The sequence below is a fragment of the Eretmochelys imbricata genome, chromosome 9, assembly GCF_965152235.1.
Source record: "Eretmochelys imbricata isolate rEreImb1 chromosome 9, rEreImb1.hap1, whole genome shotgun sequence".
In the NCBI taxonomy this organism is placed as follows: domain Eukaryota; kingdom Metazoa; phylum Chordata; order Testudines; family Cheloniidae; genus Eretmochelys; species Eretmochelys imbricata.
In genome coordinates, this window is record NC_135580.1 from 88,074,811 (window position 1) to 88,089,307 (window position 14,497).

Genomic DNA, 14,497 nt, shown 5'->3' on the forward strand with positions numbered 1-14,497 from the left:
AGGATCAGAGCCATAATTAACAGTCTTACCCCTCTGTAATTTCCAATGGCCAATGCTTTAATAGAAAACGTCTCTCTGATCTTGCTATTTGAGACTGCTAAAGCCTCTAGAAAGGCAGGTTCACCAAGAAAAGTATTCCTGTCCTTGCGCTATAGAAATATCAGCACCCTTAGAACTGGATTTCAAAAAAGCAATCCCCTGACTAAATTTATTTTCTTGTGAGCTATAAAACATTAGTTCTGAGACTTTATTGAACCAGACCTTTTCAAAGTGAACTTTGACTTTTTTTGTTGTCTTTGATACAGCAGTATCTTGAAAACATTTCCTCATTTCAAAGAGACTTTGGCTTATGACACACACCAGTTTGCTTGTGATTTCATACTATTTTACTTGCTGCTTTAATCCTCTTCATTTTTAGCTATTTAATAAATATCCATAATATTTGATAAAAAGCTGCATATACAGAAGTGTTACTGTTATAACTCTTCAACCTTTCAGGTCCGGAAGATTAACAGGAAGAAAAGCAACTCTTTAAATGACCTTACCCTTAAATGAGCTACAAGCCAATAGGGATCAGAGTAACAGCCGTGTTAGTCTGTATTCGCAAAAAGAAAAGGAGTACTTGTGGCACCTTAGAGACTAAACAATTTATTTGAGCATGAGCTTTCGTGAGCTACAGCTCACTTCATCAGATGCATCTGATGAAGTGAGCTGTAGCTCACGAAAGCTCATGCTCAAATAAATTGTTTAGTCTCTAAGGTGCCACAAGTACTCCTTTTCTTTAAGCCAATAGGGAGACACACAAGTACAGATAAACCAGAGGCATAAATGAGGTTGAAAAGTCAGGTGTACTCCAGACGTGTGGACAAATGGCATGCAATGCATTATGTACTTAGATTCATAGATACTAAGGTCAGAAGGGACCATTATGATCATCTAGTCCGACCTCCTGCACAACGCAGGCCACAGAATTTCACCCACCCACACCTGCGAAAAACCTCTCACCTATGTCTGAGCTATTGAAGTCCTCAAATTGTGGTTTAAAGACTTCAAGGAGCAGAGAATCCTCCAGCAAGTGACCCGTGCCCCATGCTACAGAGCTACATGCTCTGCCCTGGAGGAAAATTCCTTCCCGACCCCAAATATGGCAATCAGCTAAACCCTGAGCATATGGGCAAGATTCATCAGCCAGATTTAATAATTTTATTAAGATAATGTTGAAATAAGAAACAGTACAGAGTTCAAGCGTAGAAGTTTCTGGTTGTCAGGGGATAAGGTACAGATTATCAAGGGATGCGAAATTCGATTTAGGAGCTGGTAGAGTAAGAATTACATAAAAATCTGCAATCTCCCCGACTGGGGGTAAAAGTTTAACCGGTCAAAGTACAGACATTGATATATGGGGGTAAGCTATCCACATACCGGCTATATTCAGGTGCGGAATATAGTGAGTGGCTACGATGGCGGGGATGGGTCTACCCTCATTTGGTGGGTATTTAATGTTCAGTGGGTTTATGGTTCCAGTTCATACAGTCCAATGGGGAAAGCCTCTCAGTCCCTTTCCCCGTGGGTGGGTGCACGATGTCGTTTCTTTCCTGGGTAACTCAGATCCCAGCCCACCTAATATCCCATCACAGGCCATTGGGTCTATTTACCACGAATATTTAATTACCAAAACCATGTTATCCCATCATACCATCTCCTCCATAAACTTATCGAGTTTAATCTTAAAGCCAGATAGATCTTTTGCCCCCACTGCTTCCCTTGGAAAGCTGTTCCAAAACTTCACTCCTCTGATGGTTAGAAACCTTCGTCTACTTTCTAGCCTAAATTTCCTTGTGGCCAGTTTATATCCATTTGTTCTTGTGTCCACATTGGTCATGAGCATAAATAATTCCTCTCCCTCTCCGGTATGTATATATATATACACACACACACACACACTGGTTAATGCAGTAAAGCGATAGGCGAGACATGTGCCAAGTCCAACACAGCCCTGCAATTTCGGATGCAGATAAATCCCGAGGGCTCTATACCCCTATGCCACACTTGGAAATGAGAAGTGAGGGAACCTTAGGATGGCTCCAGTTTATCCAGGTAACAGAACTCTCTGGGGGACTCAAGCTGGATCTTAGGGGGTGTCCATAAATCAGGTAATGCCCGAAGATTTGTGGGTCCTTTAATTTTACAAGTTTGTTTCCATATTACAAAGTATTAGAAGGTGTGTGTGTTTGGGGGGGGGGGGGTGTCTTGAAAAATCAACAAAAAAAAAAAAGTGTGATGCAGTTGACGCTGCACCAGCAGTAGGGAAAATGAGAGTCCCTACGCCCCCGGGGAACCCCACTGAGAAGGGGGGTCAGGATCAGAGTCTCTGCCCCGCCCTCCCGGGCGTGCCCTGCTCAGAAGGGGCTGGGGGGGAGGGAGTAAAGCTCCCCGCCGCCCACGACACCCCCGGAGGGGCGGGAACACTCCTGCCCGCCACGGCACTGTCCCGAGGGGGGGAAGTAATGTCCCGCCCCCTGTAGAGGGAGCCCAGAGACGACCCCCCGTCTCCGAGCTGACCCGTCCCCTGCCGTCGGAGCTAGCAGGCGGCAGCGGCCCCTTCCCCATGTCAAACTTACCGCACGGGCTCCGCTAACCCGCCGCCCGCAGCCCCGCACGCCGCCCGGGTCAAGAAGCCTGCGAGAAGATGGCGGCTCGCGGCCTCCTATCTGCCGGGGGCGGGGGCTGAGGCCCTGAGCCCGATGGCGTGGGGCGACATCTAGCGGCGGCAGGGGGAAGCGCAGGTGGAGAGCCTGGCTGGCCCGGGCCGCCCCGCTCACTAGAGCAAGGGGGGCGGCTGCTGCTGGCCTCGCAGGGTCAGTGCCTGGCCGAGTGGAGAGCGGGAAGGGAGGGCTCTGCGGGGAGGAGCCCCGACCCCGGCAGGAGCTTGGGGGAGAGGAAGGCCCGACCCCGGCAGAAGCTGCGGGGCTGAAGCGCCGACCCCCCTCTGTGCCGAGCTGGCCTGAGCCCCCCTCTCTCCCGTCCCCCCCCGTGTGGAGCTGGCTCTCATTCTCAGGGCTCTGGAGAAATTCAGCTCAAATCTGTCCGCCTTGGTATGTTCATTTTCCCCATCTTGACACAGCCATGAATGGATTTAGCCGAGGAGGCAGGGTTAGTACTGGCCCCATTTGGCAGGTGGGATCTAGGGCACGCGGAGGTGACGTGACTTTCCCAAGGCTAAGCAGGGAGTCTGTGGCAGAGCAGAGAACCAAACCCAGAACACCTGGCCCCCAGGGCTGTGCCTTAACCACTAGGCAACCCTTCCTACCCCAAGGAGAGGGAGCCTCCTCTGCGCTTTGAGTGTATGGGTGGGCCAGGCACTAGACCGAGCCACCAGGAGGGGAGAGTAGAGAGAGAGATGGGAAAAGGGACATGGATGGGAAGTAAGAAGGGGGAAACATCAGGAAGGGGAGCAAGGACTTAGAGAAGAAACAAGAGAGGGGGAAGACTCCGCACTGCTTGTCCCTCGCAGCTGCCACTTTTCCACTGCCATCAGTGGCCCGCAGCTCCCAAAGAGGCCCCAAGCAGGTGTGAAGCAGAATGAAAGTAATGTCTATAAACTAGGCTGTTAGTGAAGACAGCTTGTAGCTGAGTGTAATGATTTTAATAAACTGTAATTCATGATAATGTAATTATGTAGTTCATTACTATTTTAATGATGACGTTAAGATACCAATGACAGACACACATTCAATAAATAGAATATGAAAAGTGCATAAATATACTGAAAATTGCCAGTTGGGGGGGGAGCTGAGCCCCCCCCCCAAACACACATACACACACACCTTGCCCTTAAGGCAGGAGGGGGCAGAAAGGAGTGAGTGGGAGGGAATCTGGGGGAGGGGACAGAGTGGAGGCAGGAAGGGGTGGGGCTGGGGCCTTGGGGGAGCAGGCAGAGCCGGGATGCGGGGCCCACTGGCAAAACCAAAAGTCAGCACCTATGATGGGATGGGGAAGAGAAGGGGATAGGGGAAGCGGGGGCCTAGCATGCAGATTGCCTTGGCAACAGCTGGGACTCCAAGCAGGCCGATCAAACTCTCACCTTGATAAGCCCCACCTCCCCTACATCTGTACCACCCTGATGAGCCTCCTCCCAAACACCCTCCTCACTGAGCCCCAACCACCTACACCCTCCCCAACCAAGCTCCAATCACTTTCACTTGGTTCCCCCTGCAGACTCCCATTGCCCCTGCACCTGGAACCTCCCTGTGCATCCAGATCCCACACTGAGCTGCCTGCACCCAGACTGCCCCACACAGAACCATCTTACCCTCATCTGAATTCCCCACGCTAAGTCCCTCTGCACTTGGATCCTGCTGCCAGGCTGAGTCTCCCTGCCCACATCTGGCAAGTTTCTGTGGCAGGCATGGCTCTTGTGCTGTGTCAAGGTCAGGTTCAGCCTCACTGCCAAGTCCCTGTCCTGGGGGGTATTCTCCCACCTCAGTGTCCTGTGCTCCCCACTGCCATGGTGGAACTTCCACATTTATTTATTGTACAAAAAAAAAAATTACAGAATTTTAAAATATTATGCACAGAATTCGATGCAGAATTCCCTCAGGAATATGGGGTGCTGTACAGCTGTGATGGTGGGACTATGAAGGGGGTGCTGGACAGTAGGGATCTTTGGGTGTGGGAGCTGGGCAGGGGGTATCATATGCATGGTGCTGTGCAGTTGTGGTGGGAGGTCAACAGGAGGGGTCTCTGGCAGGGGGTGCTGGGCATAGTGGGTCCAGGGGCATTGGGCATAGGGATTTGTGGAGGAAGTATGTAGGTGAGGGGGTGCTGGCATAAGGGCAGGGCACTGGGCAGGGGGGCAGTGTAGAAGGGGCATGCTGGCAGTGTAGGGCTGGGCGAGCCAGTGTGCTTCTAGCAGTTGTGGGTTTGTAAACAGTGTTGTTGTGCTGGGCTGCATGGGGCCACTCCTGCTGCGCTATGCCTCATTGCCCTCAACCAGCCCCTCGCTCTGCGGACTGGCCCCCATCACATGCCCTATTTCCCCAATGGGGGCCCACAAATATGTTTGGTGCCGGGCCCACAAAAAGTTAATCCAGCCCTTTCTGGGAGGGGCAAACTGGCCAGGCCACAGCAATTCCGGGACGCAGGGCAGAACAGCCAATGGGCTGCCGCTGCGCATTGTACAGGGCAAGCTGGAGCCGGGCCCCATGCTGGCCCAGCGTGGCCTCACCCCATGGGCACGGAGCTGGACTACGTGCGGCAGCTGGTGCATACGCGCACAAGCCGCACGGACGCAGTCTGCCTGACATTTGGGCGGTGCTGTGCCTGCACTGTCTGGTGCCCAGCGAGCTGCAGGTTGAGCGGCTGAGTGCACTTTTCTGGCACAGCCAGGGTTTCCACATGCCCACCTGGCTGCCTTCACTGCTGCTGGTACCAACCCACATGCACTAGGAGCCCTGTGGCCTGCCCTGGCAATTTAAAAGGGCCTGGGGCTCCCAGCTGCCGCTGTTACCATGGTAGTGGCGGCGGCAGGGGCCCATGGGCAATTGCTCCCTTTACCCCTCCCCCCCATCAGCTAGTGTGTGTTGGGGAGACTGGGAGCTCCTTTCCTGCTCTGACCTTTCCTTTCTGTGTCTTGGGTCTTTGGATTTGCTAGTTGCCAAAAAAATAATTTAAACTGCTGTGTTTTTTTACGTGGGGCTAAAAATTTGCATTATCACAATACACTGGGATGTCTTACTTTAAAAGTTTCTGTGTCTAGCTAAAGATGATACAGTGTTCCCACTTCTGCAGTTTAAGCGATAAACTGTGGGTAATACAGCAGTTGTCTGCCCACCAACACGCAAGCATGCTGTGCATGTGTGTAAGAGAGGGTTTGAGTCACCCAAGAGTGAGGAGACATGCAACGTTATCAATCTTATCTATATGTGTTCTCGCTCTAGATCAGCGTTTCTCATATGCGGCCACCAGGGGCTTTTCTTGCGGCCACAGCCTTCTGGGCTGTGATGGGGGGGCAATATAGCAGCCCCTCCGACTCCCTGTTGCTCTCCGGATGCACTGCCTTGGTGTTGATTGCTGGGGTCGCCAGCAGTGGTTGGGCCCTGCCCCCCTTTGGAGACACCTGGGGTACAATGCCGAAGGAGAAGGCAGCCAGTGAATTCCCCATCTTCCCAGGGGCAGTGGGGCTCAGGCTTTGGGCTTCAGCCCTGGGGTGGTGGGGCAGCAGGCTCTGGCTGAGGGCTTCGGGCTCCAGCCCTGGGCTGAAGCTGCTCAGCGGCATGGCCCAGCCTCCAGCTGCGGGGCTTCGGGCTCCAGCCCCTGCTGGTTCCCTGACCCCCAATCCAGGGCTTAATTTGTCCCCAGGCTTGGCAGGGCTGAGTAAGTCTTCTGTGAAAAGTGATACTTGTATGTTTGTTAATATCACTTTTCACAACAGACTTACTAGTTAGCAATAAATAAATTACAGTGATTTGGAAGTGTATACGTGCATCTTTATTTGTTTTCTCTAAAGCTAATTAAGTATTTTAGGAAAAAGTGTGAGAGTGGCCACCAGCAAGAGTTGGTGGCCGCACTGTGAGGTCACCAACATTTTTTTCCTGAGAACACCTGCTTCTAGATACTATAAGTGGCTATTGAAGTGGGGGTTGCAGAGTTGCCTTGTGGTTGGGGGTTTGCGTTGTGATGGGTTTGCCTTGTGAGGGGTGCCTTTTTTTTTTTGCCTTTCAAAGGTGGTAACCCTACAGCAGATGACCTCAACCCACCTAACTTCTTGCATGCCTGTAGGTTGAACTCTGCTCCCTGCCTTCATTTAGCACCTTTCCCCTCATAGACCCTCCCCACTGTTGGCACAAGAACCTTCTCCTCTGCAGCCCCTGTAATCTGGAGGAGTCTCTCACCACAGCCCCTGTTTTCAAATTTCACCTGAAAAAATCTCTGGCCTCACTTTTCTCTCCCTCCACTTCTGGTTTTTTATATTATAGGGTTGCATCTTCTTCATTTCATTATGTAAGGCATCTGGGGATACAGGTGGTGCACAAAATGCTCTCCCAAATAAAGTTGAATTGTATTGAATGGTATAGTATTAGGGTCTGCTTGATTGTCGAAACCATTACTAATACTACACGTGTCATCTTCATTCCCATGAATACTCCTACATGAGTAAAGGTTTGGGTATAGGGACCTTAGTTACCACTTGTTGATAGACTGATGTCTTGAGTTTCTCAAATGAAAGGTGTTATAATAGTGCAAAATGTTATATGTATTTATTATGAAATTCATATACCTGTCTTAAATTGCCACATAAGGGTTCTGCAAATGTCAGTGGGCTAGTAGAAAATGGTCTTTAATAAACATTCAGATAAAATTATTCTGGAAACACCTCTTAAGTGGTCACTGAAAACATGAATTTGTCTATTGGAGGTGGTTCTCAGTGTAGTTTTGACTGTATTAACACCAAATTTCCTTATCTCTAATACAGGATTATGTTATTATTATTGGCACAGATGGTAGCACCCTCTATTATTAAGGTTGCCTGACATTTCCTTTATGAGATCCTGTTTTCCAGTGGTGCTGTAACAATTTTTATCGTGGGGGTACTGAGAGCCATTGAACCAAACTGTAAATGCTGTATATGATCGAAACCGCTTCAAGCCAGGGGGTATGGCAGTACACCTAGTTCCAGCACCTATGCTGTTTTCAGTTGCTTATAACTTTGCCAAGTTTTAACCATTAGGGCTGACATTTTTACAGCTTGGTGTATGTCTCAAACTGAATTATTCTGGAAAGTTTCAGGCAAAACAATTTAGGCATTTCATGAGAATGAGGCTATGGAAAATAGAATTTTTTAACATGGCAAAATAATGTAACCAACTTTTGTTTGGGAAGCTTGAGGGCTCTCATGCTTTGATATGGAGACTTGAAATTTGGCAGGGGAATTGGCTTTTTGTGGGGATCTGTCTTTTGCTATCCAAGTGAAAATTCACCCAAATTTGGTCAAGTTATAAGCCTCTGAAAAGTCTCAGTTTGTACATGCTCAGTAGAGACTTGCTGGAGCTTTGAAGCTAAATTCCCCAAAGATTCTGGCTGGACAGGGAGATTGGGACCAGTATCTGGGGGGAGTCTATAGGACTACTCACATGTAAAATTATACAGATGTCTAAGTATGTCAGGCTCAGGGCCTTACACTGAAAGTTCTTTAACGTGGGAACCGTCTCTCATTATGGCTAAGTCAACATTTAGCATCTATGTGAGCTGGGAGATTTGACTGTTAAAATTGTGAGATGCTAAAAATAGCAGTGTAGCCAGAGTAGTACAGGCAGGGGTTTGGGCTATCTGCCTAAGTATGTACCTAGGGGCCAGGATGGGATGTATTCAGGTAGCCAGCCCGAGCTGCCTCCTGTGCTGTCCCAACTACACTGGTATTTTTCGTGAGCTGTAGCTCACGAAAGCTCATGCTCAAATAAATTGGTTAGTCTCTAAGGTGCCACAAGTACTCCTTTTCTTTCAGCTTGAGCAGAGCTAGTGTAGGTAGATCTACACAAGCTGGGAATCACACCTCCCAGCTCAAATGTAGACATAGCCTATGTGTTTGTACAGCACCTAGCATAATGGGGTACCAATCTTGGGTGAAGCCTCCAAGTGCTACTATAATAGAAATAATAAATTTCCTTACATCATTCACCAAGTTAATGACAGGAATTTTAAAATGTAAATACAAATCTCTTTTTTCAAACTTAATTTCAAGGCACTTCAGAACAAAAGAAAAAAACCTTATGTCATGTATCAGATATGGACTGGTTACAGAGCTTCCACCCAGAAAGACACATGACAATATGTTGCCTTTAGATATCTTCAATACGCTGCCAGCTATGGCTGTTCTCAGCTCAGATAAGGTATGTTACACATGGTGCTAGCTAGTGGCTAAACATTATAATACAGTTTAACATTCCATTGCATCTCCCCCTTTAAGTTTTACAGTCCTACCAATTACCAAACTTACACTATCAAACTATTTTTAAAGTTCAGTACAGATCAGTCTGTTAAGCTGAATCACACTGGTTTTCTAAGTACACGACCTGCACGCATAACAACTTTGTCATCTGGCTGTCCATTAGTTGCAATGACTGGCTGTGGTTGATTTGGAGTCTGAGTCTTCTTCTTGGTCCACATCCACCACCTGTAGAGTTTTCTCTGTTGATTGTTCTTTCTAACAGACATCTTGTAGATGTTGACAGTTTCTGCTGAACACTCCACTGTTGGTCTCAATCACATAGGATCTGGGAAATGAATTCTTTTTCTTTACAATAGCTGGAATTCTCCATCCTTTTTCTCCATCCAGTTTGTCACAAACATGGTCACCAGATCTGGCAGTTCTCTAACTGAGTGATGCCTGTTGTAAAAGTGTTTATAAGCTCTTTTTGCCTTTTGATCTGATATAGCTAATTTCTTCAAATCTGGCCACTTTGGAGATAGATTTACTGTTCTGACTTTGGGAAAGAATCTGAGTTGTCTTCCCATCAGGAGTTGTGTTGTTGATCTGTAGCTGAGAAGACCAAGAAATGGATTTTCCAACTGTAGGATTTTCTTGTCTGTTCATCTCTCTCTGCCTCTCCATTCACTTGTGGGCAATGTGGACTGCTAGTATTATGGATAATAATACTATTTCATTTGGAATGACGTACATTCCAGTGCAGTGAATTGTGGTCCATTGTCCATCATTGGTTGATCTGGAATACTGAAATGAGCAAAAGTGCATTAAATTTTTCAATAACACTGCAATATGTTATGTCTTTCAAGTACATTATTTCGATATACCTGGAAAAATAATCCATTACAACTAGGTCATGATGTCCTCTGAATGCACATAAATCTGTAGCTAGCCTCTTCCAAGATCCTTCTGGTACAGGTGTAGTTATTAAAGGATCTTTGTGTTGTGTTAATCTGTTAGTTCTGCAATGTCCATATGCAGATACTTTATTTGTTATGTCCTTACTGATGCCCACCCAGCACACTGACTGGTTGGCTCTTTCACAACATTTAGGTAGGCCTTGATGTCCTTCATTGATGACGTCTAGGATTTCTCCTCTCATTTAGTTTGGAATTATAATGCAGTCACCTTTAATCATGAGTCTATTTGACTCGCTTAATAGTGCACGTACCACGAAGTAGTATCTTGTCACTTCCTTAGTGTTCCTTCAATACGTTAGGGCAGTGGTTCCCAAACTTGTTCCGCCGCTTGTGCAGGGAAAGCCCCCGGCGGGCCGGGCTGGTTTGTTTACCTACCATGTCCGCAGGTTCGGCCGATCGCTGCTCCCAGTGGCCGCAGTTCACTGCTCCAGGCCAATGGGAGCTGCTGGAAGCGGCGGCCAGTACGTCCCTCGGCCCGATGCATTGGACTTAAGTGATGCATTGGACTTAATAGTTCATTCAGTGGTTTTGTCACTGTAGGAAGGTCTTGTAATTTACCATCCTCAGTACATGTCTCAGTTCTGGTGCATTTGTTGGTGGATTAAGTTCTCAAACTGCTTTTACTTTCTCAGGGCTAGGACTGATTACATTTTGTTTATTGTTTGTCCCAAAAACTTTGTTTGGGGTAGGCAGAAACGGCATTTTTCCTTGTTTAGCTTTAGGCGAGACAAACTGAATAGGCTTAGAACTTCAGTGAAAGTTTTGTTGTATTCTTTCACTGAAGAAACATACATCAAAACTACAACTCCATTTGTGTTCATTTACAGTTCTGCCACATTTCTTTGGAAAATTTCAAGTGCACTGGTAATCCTGAAAGGCAATCTTCTACAGCAAAATCTTCCAAAAGGTGTGACAAATGTACTCAGTTTAGCACTCTATGTGGCTGAAGAAATTTGCCAAAATCCATTCAAGGAATGCAGCTTGGAGAATACTCTAGATCCTTTGACTTTGGGGAGGAAGTTATCCTGTCCTGGGAGGATATATTTTTCTTTCACAGCTGCTTCCACACAGATTTGCATTTTTTTTCATTTTTCTTTATAACTGGTACTATTGGGGCACACCAGGCTGCTGGCTCAGAGATTTTCTCAATTATACCAATCTGTTCCATTCTCTTTGACTCAGTTTCCATTTTATGAAACAGTGGGATAGGAATTCTGCAAGATGTACTTATGCTATATGGTTCAGCATTGTCTCTTAAGGTTATTTGCACTAGAACTCCTTACAAAAGTCCAGTATCACTAAATACTCCATCAAGTTCTTCCACCTGTCTCACAAGGCCCATAATGGCTTCCACACTGCAGCTGAGAAGGCTGTTGGTCTTTGATCACATACACTCTGAATACAAAACTTTTGTCCTGGTAAGTTGTTTCTGTGGTGAACTGGCCCATGCAGTTCAGAATACCTCCAGAGCTAGTCAGGGCTGTGTCAGGTGATTTAAGCTCCGGGAAGAGTTGCAGGTCATTGTAAATCCCTTCTGATATGACTATCAAGTCAATAGTTTTTCCATGGATATTCAGTTTTCCTTTCCAGGCAGGTCCTGTGTCAGGACATGTGGTAGATCTCAGAAACACTGGCTCTTGATTGTCTGTAATATTAGTCAGCTTCTTGGTTGCCTTAGTACAGCAAACAGCTGCAAAGTGTCCATATTTTCTGCATTCATTACATCTTGCACCTTTGGCTGGATGCACATTTCTTAGGCTATGAGTTTTCCCATATCTTGTGTGTTTAGTCTGAAAGGCTTTATAGTTAGCTTCGGAGCTCTCTCTCCTTGCCTCAGAGGTTTTATGATAATGACTTTTAGCATTCATGCTGTGTCTGTTTTCTGCATCTAAAATAGTTTCTGGTTTGGCAAGTTTGTTTTGCTGCTTCACGAGTTCAGACTTCTTTGCTATTAGAATATCTGTGTGTAGAGTTAAGTGTGTTTTTAACTGTAGCTGCTGTGAAAGACAATCTTCTGTAAGGCCAGTTAGCAATCTATCACTAATATTTTCATGTTTTACAGGCCCCAAATCAGTTTTCTGCCAATGCACGTAAAGCACTGATAAAAGATTCAGCAGATTCCCCTAATTCTGTTGAATTCTCTGGTGGAAACATGCCATTTCATAAACCACATTTCTCTGAAGTATAATGTATTCATCAAACATAACCGGACCCTTTCATAGTTATTTTTGTGACTCTTCAGTAGAGGCAAAAGATTTAAAGATATGCTCTGCCTGCTTCCCTTAGCATAACTTATAGAGGATACCTGAACATCTCTGGTTTCCTTGTGGAGTTTGGCTGCAATGCAGAATCTTGCAAAATGCTGCTTCTAGTCTATCCATTTTGAAGGTCTATCCATGGTGAAGTTCTCTGGGGGCATTGAAGGATGGCATATAGAGCTATTCTGCAAATGTTGATTTTTTTCCCCCGTTCTGCTTGCAACCTTTCCTGCTTTCCTTCTATTTCTGTTTTCTTCTGGCACCGGTTAGGCTGCCTTCCCACCATGTCATGTACCAGATATGGACTTGTTACATAGCTTCCATCCCAGAGAGATGTATGAAGATGCATTCCCTTTAAGAGATCTTTAATCTGCCACCTAATGGCTAAATAAATGGATAAATAAAGTTGATCATTCCTTTACACCTTCAGGTCCAATCTTGCAGTGCTTACACAGGCAAAACTTCTACTGAAAAGGTCTGACAGTCACTAGAGATTCTTAAAATCAACCAGGATTTTCTCCAAACAAAGACTGCAAGGTTGGGTCCTAATGCTTGAGACAAAGGATTTTGTTTTGTGTTTCTAATTCACTGAGACATTTACAGCCTCAGTCGTCATCATTTGCAATGTTAACTCATTTAGGGCCAACTTCTGAGAGTTGCTGAAGTCAAAGGGAGTTGAGAGTGTTCAGCAGCTCTCAGAATCTGACTCTTGGACTGGCATCATTTATCCTTCCTTAGTGCAAGGGTGTGAAACAAATGGCCTGAAAGGTGTATTTATGTGATCCACAGACTGTGTAGAGTAGCAGCTTTAATTTTAAAAACATTTAATTTTAATTAGTTCTAGCCCTCATGGCTGCAGAGATGAGCCTTCCAAATGTGAACTGAGCATAATGGATGCAAATGCTTTAGTGTTGATGGTCCAATAATGACACTTCACTGTTAACATGAACTATTTCATTACTAATCATTTTAACAAACAGAATGAGGAAGAGGATGAGAGGGAAGTCTCCAGGGACTGGGAATAAGGAGTTGCTACCAAAAAGGAAATACAGAGGAAAGAACAGAAGAGACTCACAAAGACAGGGGAGGGAGAGGGAATCAAAGAAAGAAAGATGGGAAAAGAAGAGAAAAAGGCCTGGAATAGCAGTGGCCAAAGGGGACCATATTTTCTCACTGAATAAATAATAAATAACTAAAAGCTTAGTTAATACATAAAGGACAAATTCTCCCCAGGATATTTGTGCGAACCTCCCATTGATATCAGTAAGCAATCCATTGTGCATTGTGAGGAGAGTATGTAGTCCTGAATTTGTACCTCAACACATGGATGTAATTAAACACAGAATTCAGCCCTCTCTTCCAAATGAATTTGACACCTGTTGTGATTATTGGGCCTACAAATTTATCCTAATTGTTAGCTCAACTGTAAGAAGTAAGTATAAATTCATAAGATGTCACAATAACCTATAACAACAAATGTTGATGGACAAGGTGTGAAAAGGGGACAGAAAAATGGAATTAGTCCAAACTAAAAGGCCTAATGATATAATTCAAGGACTGTGTTAAAATCATATTGATAAACAAGACAGTGTTAGACTGAAAATAAGTGAGCCAAAATTGGTGTGTCAGGTACTAGGCCTAACTGGTGCACAAAATATTGAGGGGATGGGGTATTTCACCCATCATTTCCTTTTGGGGTCCTTAAAGGAAGAGAGTTGGGGAGAAAAATTGGCTACTGGAGTGAGTTTCACCCTCCTGGCTACCACCCCCACGATCTCCTGGGACTCTGGACCTTTCTCAATACTGAAAGATGTCCTGACTAGCCCAGGCCAAAGACAGGGACCCAGGTAACACTGGCACCTCCACCAGCTCTGGCTGAATTCCAAATACCATCTAGGACGTGATACTTTGGCTATATCTACACTGGAGAGCACACAGTAGCATGGCGGTACTGATGCAGTAAGATCTCTCGTGTAGCCTCTCTATGCTGACGGAAGAGAGATCTCTCGTCAACATAATTAAACCCAACATTATACCAGTGTACCTTATGTCGCTATGGGGTGTTTTTTCCCCATACTCCTATGTGATATAAATTTTGCCAGCATAAGTGGTAGTGTAAATATGGCCTTAGTCTCTGCTCTCCCATGCCCCCACGTGGGTCCTTTTCCTTCCCAATCTTATTTCTTTTCTTTCCTATCCCTCTTCTGTTTCCTTCTGTCTAATAAGAATCTGGCTTAACTGGCCAATACTGTATATTTTGCAACACTGCTGTAAGCCTGTGACTTTAATGAGGCAGCTGAAAGCAATGCCTTAAACAGCCTGATGCTGTTAGGATT

The 14,497-nt window shown here is 45.8% G+C and overlaps 1 protein-coding gene across 1 annotated transcript in view; it reads right to left on the bottom strand.

The window, feature by feature from the left end:
• Nucleotides 1-2,694, bottom strand: part of XIAP (X-linked inhibitor of apoptosis) — a 50,455-nt gene extending 47,761 nt beyond the window's left edge. Inside the window, exon 1 of the mRNA XM_077826346.1 lies at nt 2,622-2,694. The gene's annotated coding sequence lies outside the window, so the exon portion shown is untranslated. The remainder of the gene's footprint in view (nt 1-2,621) is intronic.
• Between the last annotated feature and the right edge of the window lie 11,803 nt (nt 2,695-14,497).